Raw genomic sequence first — 13,972 nt, 5'->3', positions numbered from 1 at the left:
TCTATTCAGGAAATGCAATAATATGGTAGAATTCAAATGGTTCTTCTTGCTAGCTCCTGAATAAGCGTGATTGTTTACTAGGTGAGTGATTTCTAGGTGATAGTGAGTGGATAAAACATAAGCAATCGTTGAAATATAGAATAACCAATCTTGCTTTCACCCGCCTTATTCGTCTAGCCAGGGGGCTCTGTCGCCTGGAACCCGGCTGGATCATCTAGAAAGAAGAAATGCTCGCTTCGCTGACCTGCATTTTTCATTTGAGCTTTCTTCCTTCCATCAAAAAAGACTTTCAAGCAAAATTCAATTACCAGTTATGTTGGTATTATGTAGTACAGGGTTGCAAAAAATATTTATTTTCATAATAATTTATGAATATTTAGTTTTCTCAATAAGAGACTTGGTTGGGATATTATGAGAATTATTGTATTTCAGTCGAATACTCCACCTTTGACATACAACTGAATTTCAACTCATTATAAGGGGTGTAAATCACTCATTACTTGGGGGTTGTAAATCAAAGATTTTGAATGTAAATACACATTGTGTATTATCTTAAAAGCCTTCTCAAAACGAGAAAGATGAAATCAATAAAAATCTTCTATGATACTCTTATCCAAAATCCATAGGAGTGGCCGTAGTCGAGTGGATCAGATGCTGGCTTTATGATTCAGAGGCCCCGGTTCAAATCCCGGCCCGGGCCAAGATATTTATCTCGGGCCACTCCTGTGTTTCGGATGGACACGTTAAGCCGTCGGTCCCGGCTGCCTAAAAAGCAGTCGTTAGGTCATGTCAGAGGCCCTGAAATTGATCAGTTGCGTCCTGAAAACTCTGACACCAGACCTGAGCCAGCCAGGTCACTCGATATTATTATTATTATTATCCAAAATGGCGGCTGATTGAAGTTTTGGTTTTTGAAGAAATAATTGATAAAATTCAATCAGCCGCCATTTTGGATAAAAGTATCATAGATTTTTATTGATGTCATCTTTCTAGTTTTAAAAAGGCCTTTATAATGATGTATCACACAATGGGTGTTTACATTAAAAATATTTGAGTTATAACCTCTCATTTCTTTACAAACTGTAACTTCAATCAGCCACCGTTTTGGATCAACAACAGTCTCTAATTTATTGAAAGGTTCCCTTACATATGACTCACCCGGTATGATTACTAACTTATAATGATTAGCACAAGCCTAGAGCTCATGTGGACATCACCCATAAAAAAAATTGTTTGACTTTATATTCTGTTTTAAATTAATCAAAGTTGAGACTTACTTAGATTTCTTTTTGCTGGTAAACCGAGTTTTTGGAGACTTCAGCCAGTATTTGATTACCGTACTGCTTCTATGTCTTTTTCTTTTGTGTTGGAAAATTTCATCACCACAGCTCCTATCAGAGATGAAACAAAAGTTTACTTATAATTAAACATATTTCAAAGAATATTTTTTGACTAGAAAATTGGAAAAACACACATGTTGCAAACACACAGTCAAACTCTTTCTTATTATATAAAATATATATTGCTAAAATAAGAGGACTACACCGATAGTTTTTCTAAATTGGAATAAGATATAAAGCTGTTAATATAAATAAATGAATGAATTGCTTGCTGGAAAAAGTTTAAATAAAGCCTGCCGGTCCAGAAAACAACTGAATAAATTTTAATCTATCAATCCACAGTCATATATATTGATATTAAGTTCATTATAATAACATGAGTGTAGATTAGTTTGTGGTGACTTCAATTACATAAGCTAGGCTAAATGAAAAGTTTTGTTACACATCTAAATTTATATGTACCAGCATATAACCCTGGAATGTGTCTGCCTAGAATAATAATCATCTTATTTCCAGCATTGACAAATTCAAGAGGCTTTTCTCTTATTATTATTGAGTTATGCCTTGAATAATATGGTATTCAGTGTTGTGTTATTATGAGGTTATGTTATGCGTGGCCTTTAATAGTCTTTCGAAAAGATTATCATTTAAATATATGAGTATTTAGACTTATAATAAATTTATACATTTATTCTAAATAAAGAAGAATGCTACTGTTACTAGCTTACTAGCAAATACTAGCTTACTAGTAGCTTACTAGCTTACTAGTACTATTCAATTGAATTGTCTGATTTTGTATGTGAAAGTGTAGATGGTTACATCGAGGGTGCGGATTTGATAACTCTGCGATGCAGTTTTTCTAACATCCAATTAATTATTTTATGTCTCTATCGCTGGCATGGCTTCAACTTAGAGCGGTTTTTAACAAGTTTCAGCACAGTTAGTACTAGAAAGCTTGCCGACAGGCGATTCCATCATAATTGATGATATAAATTTGAAAATACTAAATAGACAATAATGATTATAAAGTTGATGGCTATCTTGATATATTCAGATTTAACGGTTATGAGCAAATTATAAACATGTTTACCAGAGTAATAGATTCTTCTTCCACATGCATAGACCATTTATAAATATTTCAGATCACAAAATTTCTCCCATTTTGTTAAAGGTACTGTTATAGAAACATCAATAGGTGACCACAAAGCTGTATCCATAACGCTAAATCAAAATAATAGGCTAGATAATAAATTTGTTATTGGAGAGAGGGTTACTCTAGAGTATGGGCGCTTACAGGAAATGTGGCGCTCTCATGGCTGGAATGATGTTCTCTTCATTGATCACTTAGATTTCAAATTTGATACATTTCTAAACACTTTGAATGAATATATTGAATGTTCAAGATCCTCTAGAATAATAGTGGCAAGAGGGACGCATTTAAGAAAACTCAAACCCTGGATTATGTGAAGCAATCCATTCCCGAGATAAATTGATTGAAAAAGTTGGAAGAAATCCAAAGAATAATCGAATAAAAGCCAAATTGAAATCATTTTCCGAGAAAATCAAATCCTGGATCAGAATAGAAAAAGAGAAATATTATTCTACAATTAATAACCTGCCACCTCAAAAAAGTGGTCTATCTTGAATAAATTATGTGGTAACTGTAATAGGAAGAGTAGTAACAATAAATTTAGAATTGAACATGGTAATAATATTATAACGGATCTTTGTGATTTGGCTAATCTATTCAATGGGTTTTTTGTTGATGTCTCTAAAGTAAAGGAGTAGCATCTTCAGTCACAACCGGTGCTGATCAGAAGTTGGAAAAGACTAACGATTTCTTTCAAATCCCACTGCCCACATTCTATCTTTTTTGAGCCAGTAACATTTGATGTTATTTTATACAGTAATATACAATTGTTATTCAATTCTTCCATTCAGAAATGAAAAAAAATAATACATTATTTAATATGCACGTGTCAGATTTGTTCGTGTCAGATCCTTATATTGTAAGGACCTTAAGTTCCAATTTCAAGTTCACACAACACACAACACCACACACACACAACACACACACACACACACACACACACACACACAATGTAAAAAAAAATATAGTAAGATTCACATTATGTGTCAGCATTGTTTGAATGGGGAGCATTGATGCTATTAATGAGGTATACTGACAGTTTCAAGTGTATATCAACGAAATGTTACCCATATTCTCCAATATTTTTATCGAAAGCTACATCCTATTTTCTTTGGTAACACAACTAATGTTTGGGAATAATTTATTCATGGGAAAAGCGCCTTACTTCTATGGAAGATATTATTACATTAGGAAAAGCAACAATAGCTATTTGGTCGGTTTAATAAATAACCTCTTTCTCTCGTCAAGTTAAATTCTGGCCAAGTTTCCTCATTCTTTGCCCACAGATTCCACAACTGACACTTCTGAATTTTTAAAAATACCCTCCATTTATCATACTGAATAATTAAAATTTCATTGCAATTGTTTAAGCAGTTTACGTGATCTGTCAGATATACAAACAAAATTAGACTTGACAGAATAGGATCAATTGATAGAAGCAACTCCCGCCATAAAAGATTGTTTCATGAAACATAAAAATTATCTATACTCCCAGGAATCGAAATAAAACTATTTATTCTGATATTTATAAATCTGAGTACCCTTTTGAAAATTATTCAACACAACATGTTTTGGTTAAAAATAATGCCATTATCAAGTGATTGGGAAATAGATAATAATATAATATTCCCAGGAATAGCTCTGATTGAAGTAGCAGTGCCCAATCAATTTTCCCGCGATAAATGCATTTTAATCTTCAACTTGTGCCAACCTAACAAAGTCAACTCAACTTAATGCCAACCTGATAAAATTATTAATTTAGTTACCAGTTAACAACTGTTTCGAAGAGATACTCTATAGATTATAGTTCTATATTATCATATGGTATGGACATTTCAATATTATAATTATTAAGAGATTGGAATAAGAAGAATATACATGTTAAAAGGCGAACATTAAACCCTTAAAAACCACTCTTAGTGATAAAAAATCGCTAAAAGATTTCTTAGTGAGCACCTAGTACTTATAAGGAAGCTATATTTAAAGCTTTGATGCAATCCGTCCAGTAGTTTTCCAGAAATCGTGATCAGTGAGTGAGTGAGTGAGTGAGTCAGTGAGAAGAATTTTATAAGTAAAGATAGATTTTTCTTCCGTTATCTAAGAGATATATCATTACCAGCTGACCCAGCGAACTTCGTACCGTCAAATAGTTAATGCATCTCATGACAAACTTTAGCTGGAAGCGCACCACCTTAGGAGGCGCGATGCGGCATTTTGCATTCAGGTGCTTCTTTCTTATTGGTTTGAATGGAAGAACTCACACACACCACAAATTATGAGAACATTCTCCTCTTCTCTGTGCACACACTGAATCGGGCATGGCGTGGAACGGTGTGATAAGGCAATCTCCATAAGATCTACACTTTGTATCACCAAAGTATGAGAACATTCTCCTCTTCTCTGTGCACACACTGAATCGGGCATGGCGTGGAACGGTGTGATAAGGCAATCTCCATAAGATCTACACTTTGTATCACCAAGTCGCGCCTCCTCAGGTGTGCTTAGACTTATCTTAATCAATTGCACTATATTTTTATGAAAATTATGCAACAATCAGTATTTACATTATAATAATTATCTCAATATGGACTTTCTATGTGCTTAGTCAGTTGTGCAGCTGTTTGTATTTTTAGATATAGTTGAATGCAGCTCGCTGGAAACTTGAATGGTATATCCCCTTGCTGCTGATTTTCCCGTGCGTATTATAAATTTATAGCATTTCGAGTTCTACGACCCACGTTTGGACATCGTACGTACTACGGCATTATTATTAGAATTTAAATTTTGTGAATCAGTAGAAAGAAAATAGAAAAACAGATCTATCGACGGCTATTGGATGACGCAATGATTATAACAGCTGATTTTTATCTCTGTGTGTGGCCAGCTCACAAGTCTTCTCCAATAAGGATTACATGTAAACTTTGAAGGACCATAGGGAAGAGTCCTGAAGTCGGATCATAAATTTGATAGGTCATAAACCTGCTCCTGAACATAACAATCACAACTAAAAAAATCATCAAATTCGGTGCACACATAAAAAGTTATTGAATGTCAAAATTTGAGGCTCGATTTTTATTTGAATAGATTATGTTGTTAGTTTTGAAAACTAACCCTCTCAAATCTCTGGGAAAAATTTCACATCACAATACTCATACAGTATTGATCAGTATCAAATTTTATCATTTTCCCCAAGTATAACTTCCAACAACTAAAGGCAATACCTCCATGACAATCACATAACAATTTCTTACTCTGGCACTGAGAGACTGAGACTGAAGTTTACATAATTTGGGATTTATAATGTCTCTGTGGATGAACAAAATTTCCTTCAAAACTATAAAGTTGCTCTCATCATGACACACGAATCGTGACTACAATCAATGCATTTTGAAAAGTTTTCTATTGCAATAAAAAAGCACCTCTGTTTCGGTTGCTGAATTCATAATTCTTCTTAAGTAATGAGCCAGCCGTGAACAATTCTGTTCGTAGAACGTGAAATAAGTTATTGTTGAGAAAGAATGTCCCAATCTAGTCACGGTTGTCCCAGTGGAAGATCTTATTAGGCTCGGACGAGAATAACAAGAGTGCTTTGAGATTTAATTATGCAATATTACTTGACAGAAGAAAAGTTGCGGCTTAAGCCCATTCTTGAGTCACGTCCCAATGACAATTAATTATAAATACTTTATGACTCCGTGTCGAGTCTGGGCGGTTTTGTCCACTAATTAGTCAGCCGCTTAGCGGCGAATAGAGACGCTGCAGCCGCCGCGCTTGGCACAGCTGGAGTGAATATTAAGCAGATGCTTGCTCGCTCGCCCGACCGTTTTGTCAGGTCGTTTTGCGCTGTGCCAACGACTCTGATAACTCTATTGCCAACACCCAACCCCCGATCCGCCGGCAGCCGGCAACAAATCATAGGCCTCCCTCGTTCAAGGCCTCCGCAAGCGATTGCCGACGGAGTCGATTGGAGAGAAGTGCAATCAAGATGGAAGATTCTTGTACCATCCGGAATCGAACCGAGGTGGATTATTATGGTAATTGATTGGTTTTAATTATTTCTGTGGAATCGAACTAACAAATTTTGTTATTCATGTTCTTTGGATAGACAGATATCTATTACGAGTATTCATTCATAACATCCATCTGATTTATTATTTATATTGTAGTGTCATAACGAACAATTTCTGGTTACATGTTTTTATGTTTGTACGGTATGTAATCTGATCTCGAAAATGGCTCTCACGATTCTCACGAAATTCAAAACATGGGTTCATAATATGAAAAATCCATTGAACTAGGTCTTATCCCTTGGAAAACTCGCTGAAGGACATTAAAAGGATAATTATTATTCATCCCTGGAAAAACACATGATGATTTCGTAGTCTGTTGATGATGGAAGTGAGTGAGCAAGTGCATGTGTGTAGAGTGAGACAAAATTATGACTCAGCTGTTGAACTTCTGTTATCATTCAATCAGGTATTTAATGCCGGTTGCACAAAAACCGGTTAAATTTTAATCCAGATTAATTCCAGTAGAACCAATCAGAGAAGCCATCTTTTTGAAATGCTCTTCTCTGATTTGGTTCACGTGAGATTAATCAGGATGAAAATTTAACCGGCTTTTGTGCAACGGGCCTTTGTGAGGGAAATTTTTTCATTCCTCTAGGAATTAATATCAATCCACCGTGATTAGATAGAACCTTTCTGAATGAACTATGAGTATATTAAAATTTCTTCTTCCGTAATAAATTTGTTATAGGCTACTTTTGTACTCCAGTGCGAAGCTTGGTCTCCCGATATTTATTTCCCATATCCAAATCGTAATCAATAAAACTAAAAAATGATAACGTAATGTCAAAGTGTGATGGATTCAAGTAGTTCATTGGGTTAAGAGTAGATGAATATCATCAGATGGAAATAAGACATACATTTATATGTATGATCTTGAATTGACTATTAGAATTGAATATGATGAAGAGAAGTTTTCAAGTTCATTGATCGTACCTCAATTGAAGAAAATCAATTTCTATTGGAAGTGATAATCCATAATTTTCTGAACTAAATAATGGAATTGGAATGAATGAATGTTTGATCTCACAACGATATGCTCACATTGTATATCCATCACATTCCAATGACATCACCAATCAAATTCGAATCATTCAGCCTCACTCGAGTATTTATTGAGAAATTAGGCAACAATCAGAATCAAATTACACACTAATCATAGACAAATTATGTTTCAATCATTGAACTTTGATTAAATTCATCTAACTCACCACTGATGTACTGTGGAATAATCTATCAATTATGTTAAGATTTTCATACATGGCATATTCATACGAGATTTGCAAATGAATACTAAGTCCCTAATACGTGGCGAAACTCCATCAATTTTATCAATATTGTAACGGCGAGCAGGTTGGCTGGCTGATGTGTTATTAGTTGATTCTACAAGCTCCGCTGGAAATATTTCATGGACTGGAAATCTGCATCATTACTGTATGCATGAAGAATTTGAGCATTTTTCCAATCAATCTGTCCAACCAGCGGATTATCGCTAATTACCAGCGCGATTTACTAGTTAGGCTACAGTGGTCGGTCATAATTAGTCTGGCCAATCAATAATGACGAACGTTGTGTATATGATTCTCGCAGCGTATGCAATTGGGCAGCCTGCGAATTAATCTGGGCGTGACGGCATGACCATTGACCGGCCCCCTCTATTGCACAAGATCTATGGCAGTTCTGCCCACCCGTCCTCCGATCACCAAGCTGTGTTGTAAGTTGCTCTAAATGTCCCTATCAGTTGGCGCTGTTCAAGTTTCCTCTGTACCGAACTACTAGGCCCACTAACTACTACAAACTACTCTCTCCCAGCTATTGAATGGACTAGTTGTCTCAGCAAACAACGGCATGTTCTAACTGATTAGATGCTCTATGCAACTTGAAAAAGTAGACTAACATCAAGATTGATGTACTTCACTCATGGATTAATTAATTCATGACGACTGTTGAGTTACTCAACAAATTATTGATCAAGGAATGATGAAAGTTGTCAATAAAGAAATTAACATTAATCTGTTAAATCCAACAAATATAGCTATTGAGAATACGACTATTTTTTTTTAGAATAGGCCATAAGAGTGAGCTACTTCTCCTGTTGATCATGAAATCCATATTTCTCATAGGCATATTCAGGACAAATGTTAATAATTAATAATCTTACTAGCAAAAAACATATGTTCAGGTCTAGAAAAAAAAGGTTTTTTTATTTTCCCAAAAAAAAGTTTTTGTGATGTAGCTGGTTGTGAAACCAAACGAGTTCATGATGTGTGCACACAGAAAGCGGTTAGGCATTCCGAATTCCGCTTTCTTGGAACTGCATACATGAAAACTAAAGAGTAATATTATTGCATACTGCATACCAAATGATATTTGATTACTTGATACGAATGAACGCTATTGAATAATTTCGAATTTTAGACATGACGTATCCCTGCTGGTTTTCAGGCGTGATTAATAAACTTAGCTGCTTTACCAACTTCCTAGATCATCACAAACAGCTATACCGATCATAACTGATAGTGTTTTATCAAATAATTGCTAATCTATGAATAAATATACATTAAGCACTTTTGTAGATACTGAAAATTGTAAATCACATATTAATTCAAGTTCATTTCCACCTTATCTTCTCTTCTCTTCTCTTCTCTTCTCTTCTTCTTCTCTATACTTATAAAAGGCTAAGCCCCGACAGACTGAAATCACACCACAGCCCAAACTACTGAGCTTAAAAACTTGAGATTTTGCACGATAGTTTATGGTAGCCTGAAAACATCCACTAAGAAAGGATTTTCAGAAATTTGCCCCCCTGAAGGAGCTGGGGCCCCCCCAAAATTTTGTACTTTTTAACCGCTCATTGCACAACAAGTCATGAGGAACTTTTTTGTTCAGCTACGAAAAAAAATAAGATCTATGCAGAAAAATTTCGATCAGGAGCACAGGGGGGTCCAGGAGAGGGTATTTTCCGAAAATTTTGATGTAAAATCACACTACAGCTCAAACTAATTGTCCTACAGACTTGAAACTTTGCACAAATATTCTTCAAAAATGCTAGACGCGCACTAAGAACGGATTTTGAGATATTTTGCCTCTAAGGGTTTCAAAGGATGAAAAAGGATCCTATTAAGTAACATGGTAAGGTGAGTGCCATATGGAAATGAGATAATTTATTTATTGACATGTGATATTCTAACATATTTTGTAATCATTGGAAATAACAAATAATTTATGATAGAAATTCAAAACAGAACATCTGTTCTATGATTGCTTCCTACCTGATTCCACTCAACCTCAATAATATTGTTCTGATAATAATTGATAAATATGTTTAATAATATTATTTTTATTATTGATATAATAAAAGTATTGTTTTAATAATTAATTATGATCATTAATATAATAATAGTATTGTTTTGGTAATCAATAAATATTTTTATTTTCCAAACTCTGTATAATTTATAATGGTGAATGTGAAACAGCTGCATCAAAGAAATTATCTCAAAAAAATATGTTAGGAAAACCATAGTTTTGAACTTCGTTTTCCTGATCCAATGTATAAGCTGTGGAGCGGTTTGATGGCTTCACACATGTAGGGTGAATCTTGTACTGAGTCAATGGTGTAGCGGCTATAAATTTTGCAATGGCGTGTGTGGACGCTGAGTGAACACCAGACTGATTGACTCACTACAAGACTCAATACAATTGTCGGAATCGCGGGAGGCCTAAACGCTCGCTCACCCTTGATTCCTCTAATGACAAATTGTATAGTGATGAAATTTTTATAAGCAGTGTAGCGATCGCTAAACACTGAAGACGGATACCTTAAAATTATTACCTGTGAAGAATGAGCATACAAAATCATACAGGTCGAGCAAAAATCCCGATGTAGATAATTTACGGGACTGCGTCTCTAATAAGTTCTGAAGGATTAAAATACGGTATTTGAACCAAATATCGTTCAGAATATATTTCGAGAACAGAGTCTTGTCGGGTTTTAAGCTCTATTGTAGGAATTTATATGATCTATGGCTGCATCTGCTGTACAATTGATGTGTTCGCTCCTAAGTCGAGGTAGGTAACAGATAAAAGCTGATATATGAGCAGGTAAGGACAAAGAATAAATATCTCGATCTGACCCCACTCGCTACATCCACTTAGACCTGTTCCAATATCCAGCTTAATTCAATTATTCCAATGATCGTATTCGATCGGTTCTTGATGATATAGAACGTATCAGACACAATAATTGACAGGCTTAAGAAATAATCGAACTCAGAAAGCGAATTAACAAAACTGAAATATATTACAATAAAATATGCAATCATACAGTGCAGGTTCAGAATTTGATTTACAGGTTGATAATAATTTAGCATTAACAGAATAGTTAAAATTTTCTTGTGCTTGCATGATACCATGCGTGATTCAACAGAATTTTACAATTGATAAAATTGAACAATTTTGAAAAAATAGTGAAAAAATGAATTATAAAATATTTTAAAGTTGCTCGGGGTCGTGGTTCAGGCAGCGGAGGATAGTTAATCAACTACAAATTCTTAGAAATTAAATATGAATAAATTTTAGGCTCTTAATGCTAAAGCGCTTGTCGGCGTGGCCAATAATTTAACGAAGAAAAATTTATGTTTTTCTGCACTGAAATATTTTCGAAGCGTAGATTGGGGCCCCTTTTAAAACTTATAACTCACGTGAATTTCCTTGGCGGTCGTGGTTTTCTTCTTTAGATCAAAAATCGTTTGATCGGCGGCAATCCAGGCTTCGGTTTCAGCACGTGGGGAATTTTAATTTAAATATCTCCTTCACCGAATTAATTAAGGGATAATTACTTTAAGCTTTTAAATTTATCGATTGATGAAAACAGAAATTTAAAATAACAAATAATTGGCCTAAAATATCGGCTCACAAATAGAACATTTAAAATCGAACAAGAAATTTTCACAAATAGGTCTTTGGTAACTATAAAAAGAGATCTGCACGGTGAGGATTCAAAAGGGAAGTGCTGTCTTTTCTCTAAGCTTCTAGGCTAGACCTTGCTTCTCAGAATCTCGATGTAATAATTTGCATAAAAATTTGCCATTGGTGTAGAACGCTTGTGACGTAAACATGACGTCAGTGGCAAGCAGTAGAATACAATTCCTTTAATTACAATAATAATTTAATTTATGTAATTCTTAAAACTGCTTAATCTTCTGGACATAGTTCCTCTCATACAATGTACATGTGCTAGTGTAACTGATAAGGCAGGGTTGGTGTCTGATAATAGATTAACATGTGTTGCTTTCAAACGATCACCTTCTTGGTGCTATTTCTATGCACTGTGATTGGCTTAGGCTGCCAAAGAGATTTAATTACCATGTGGTTCAGTTGAATTAAATCGTAATAAATTAATAATCTTGTACAATTTTTATTAGGTTTGAGATTGTTATAATAATTTCTGCCATTTTATCAATAATATAATTCATGCTATGACCTATTTAGTTACAATAAGACCTGACATATAATATAATTTTTTAATAATAAATAATTTCAACGATATAACACATACATTTTATTTTTTTATTTGAAATTCTTGATCCTTTATGGATAGTTTTAATTTTTAGAGATGGTATTATTATCTTACGTGAAGCCAGCGTGACATTTGACAATACTTTGAATCAGTCAGCTGCGTTCGAACTGTTTTAAAAACATCTGATCGATAGTAAACAAAGTGTAACCTCAAAATCAGTGAGCGATTCATAAATAATTTGTGCTTTATTTGCAAAATAATTATAATTTTATTGAATAATTTTCCTAGAAAAATATTCAGTACAGAACGGTACTCTTATCAATATACAGTTATTATATGATAAGTAAGCTTTATCGCTCGGTCGCTAACTATTCCTTTAGCAAATTCTTTCATTTTAAAAGGTAATCACAATTTTTCTCTCTTTTCATGAGATCTATTTGAAAGATTCATCACACAAAACCCCAGGATATTTTAAATAGGAATTGGGAGACGAGTCGAAACAATGACTATTTGAAAAATCGATATTGTGATGAATACACTATTTCATCTCCTTACTTCTACGAAAACTAACACTTAACACTAAAAACAATATATTGTGCACTTTTGGCTACGAGAAAATAAATAATGATTGTCCTTCATTGGATACAATCGAAATACAATAATTAATGAGGTCTCTTTGGATCCTTCATTAAAACAACTCCACAACTTCCATCACGGGTGGCTTATGAGCAGACCCATAACTATAACAAATATACAAGATTCACATATTACTCCTTAAGATTTGAACAGTATTTGCAACAAATATAGATTTTCATCATTTTTCATGGTTATTACAAGTTTCGACTCTTTGGTTTGGGTTTTACATAAATTGGTGTGAGAGTGTGATTTTACTTCGGTGACTTGACAATCGTCTACCGTTTGACTCGAGCAATTCCTTATTTGCGCTTAGTACGTTGTGTACAAACAGGGTTACACTTGAAATGGCTTTCTTGATTTTTATCAATGTTGGTTACAAATATTAAGTCCTTAAGATTATATTTATCAATTTGAATTACAATTCATGATCTTTTGATGCAACAGTAATAAATTTCACATTTGAAGGTAAGAATTTCATTTTCTTTGGAGTTTTTTAGAGATACATTCATATAACACAGAACATGCGCATTTCGTGCAAATAACATAAATATATATTTGTTGCGTTTTTTTTTTTTTATTTTAATTCACATTAAATAATAGGTTACAATAATTAACTAACGATATGCTTGTTTGATTCTATACATTGACTCTAGGATTTCGCACACATTGGTTGGTGAGACGAAGAAAATTATCGAACAGGCTTTGGTTCTGAGTAGATTTTTCTATTGATTCTGTATTTCGAGGTTAGATTTACACATTTTTTTTTCAAATAAACTTTGTTTATTTTCTTTCCTCCTATTCACTACTAATTTCATGTTATTTCTAATTTATAATTATTTTCCGTAGATACTATAATTCTTGTTTCTATTTTTCAGTTGTGCAGATGATACCAGGCGATTGTTTCGGTGATGACTATGACACGAGGTGGATGGTTGATCAGGTTGGTAAATTCTTAAGTTGTTTTCAGTTTTATTTCTTGATTTAAAGTTGATTTCAATTTTTCTTTTGAAGTGAATTGTTGTTTTTAATGAGATGCGGCGAAGTTTAGGTTATGTTGATTATGATTAGGCTGCAGTAAAAAGATACCAGTATGCAAGGATATGATTGATGGGTAGGCTGTGACTATGAAGAAGTTGATAATTGGTGTATTCCACAAATGTAGTTTCTAGTTGATTAAAAGATTATTTATTTTCTAAAGCTCCCATCTAAATTTGATCCGGTGTTATTCAAAGGTCCAATTCCGATTTGCAACTATCGTTTA

General features: G+C 34.0%; 1 protein-coding gene across 6 annotated transcripts in view; it reads left to right on the top strand.

Moving 5' to 3' along the window:
• The window catches only part of LOC111054923 (trypsin-like), a 90,049-nt gene that overhangs the window by 32,665 nt on the left and 43,412 nt on the right, over positions 1 to 13,972 (top strand). The window lies entirely within an intron of this gene.

Source organism: Nilaparvata lugens, chromosome 1 (assembly GCF_014356525.2).
Source record: "Nilaparvata lugens isolate BPH chromosome 1, ASM1435652v1, whole genome shotgun sequence".
Lineage (NCBI taxonomy): Eukaryota > Metazoa > Arthropoda > Insecta > Hemiptera > Delphacidae > Nilaparvata > Nilaparvata lugens.
Note: the sequence above shows the minus strand (reverse complement) of the source record. Positions and strands in the feature narration are given on the sequence as shown.